The sequence below is a fragment of the Meriones unguiculatus genome, chromosome 16, assembly GCF_030254825.1.
Source record: "Meriones unguiculatus strain TT.TT164.6M chromosome 16, Bangor_MerUng_6.1, whole genome shotgun sequence".
Taxonomy (NCBI): Eukaryota; Metazoa; Chordata; class Mammalia; order Rodentia; family Muridae; genus Meriones; species Meriones unguiculatus.
In genome coordinates, this window is record NC_083363.1 from 46748515 (window position 1) to 46750024 (window position 1510).

Here is a 1510-nt window from a genome sequence, read left to right on the forward strand (position 1 = left end):
AATAACATTCAATTAAAATGAAGTGAAACACTCATGATGCACAATTAGAAAATTAATCTTTAAAATAATCGTGTGTTGCTAGCAGTGAAAATTATAAAATACTACGAGGAAAATGAAAATGCTTTCATGTTAAGAGCATATCTGTGCTGAATGGGGAAAAAATAAAATTAATGTAATCCATCAAAGCCCCCAAATAAACTCTAGGACAATGAGTATAAAACAGTATATTTTGAAAACCACCCAATAGTTTACCAGAGGAATAAGTCAACCAAAAACGAAAGTGCTTAACACTGGGAGACTTATTAGTGGGATAGAAAAATATATTTAGCAGCAATAAAGAATAGATGTGCCACAAGCCAACTCTACTAGACTAAAAAGCAAAGTAACACCTGTTCTTAGAGGCATTACAGGTGTGGCTGCACGTGCCACATGTGGCAGAGAGGAGAGAGGTTCTGTCCGCGCTCAGTGTTCCGACCTGTGATCATCTGAATGATTAGTAGCCTAATATCTCCTGAAAAGAGTGAGCCTGAGATGACCACCAGTCAGGCGCCAGGCAGGACAGGATGGGGAACAGGCCGGAGACTAAAAGAACTCTGCCTGGGACCATGGGCCCCGGGATCAGAGTGAGCCTGAGATAGAGGACCCTCACAAGGGGCCACTCAGGTACCCAGATGAGGAGCGAGCCAGAGACAACCACCGTAGACCAGCGCCATGGAGCCCAAACAGGGAACTAGCCCGAGATAACCACCAGTTGAGTGCCACTCAGGTCTGAGAGGCAGACCATGCCTGAGATGACCCTGGCCCGGGGCCATAACGCACAGGAGGCATAGCCCTCTTGAGACCACTCCAATCGAGACCTTGGGTACCACTAAAAGGAGCAAGTGGAAGAGAAATAAAAGAGAAACAGAAGGATGTGGGTACAATGAAGAGAGGTAGAATTGAAGACTTATGGTGAGGAACAGTTTGATGTGAGGAGCCAGTGATGCCACTTAGGACCTTGGTGGGGTCCCGGCCTATGCTGCCACCAGGAGCCATGTCTGGGTCTATGGCCTTGCAGCGGCGGATCTATTACCACCACCAAAACCCAGGCAGACATCTTTTGTCTGGGTTGGCCTCCCCTCCCCCCAGGAATATTGATGTCAGAAGGCAGTGCAGAACTGACCCCAACCCTCACCTGGGCAATGTGGAAGACCTGGCCCTGGGGTCATGAGAGCAGGAGAGCTGGTCCTGCCCCTCACTAGCTACAGCACTCAGGAGAGGAGGGTGGTGGCTGGCTGCGCCTTACCTGGGCAGCACAGTAGAGCCGACTCTGGTTGTGGGGATTGCAGGTAAGCTGGCCCAGAGGACACTACAGCAAGAGAGAGCTGATAGGATGATCAGCTCAGATACCTCTCAGGCCCAGATATCAGGCTTTGAGGTGGTCCACCCCATCATCTACTCCATAGATGAACACGGGAATGTAGGAAGAGGCCAGTCCAAAACTGCAGGATCTTCATGACACAGGGCAACA

The 1510-nt window shown here is 49.2% G+C and overlaps 1 pseudogene; it reads left to right on the forward strand.

Moving 5' to 3' along the window:
- Positions 1-388: 388 nt before the first annotated feature.
- Positions 389-509, forward strand: LOC132648469 (small nucleolar RNA SNORA17; annotated as a pseudogene).
- Positions 510-1510: the final 1001 nt, after the last annotated feature.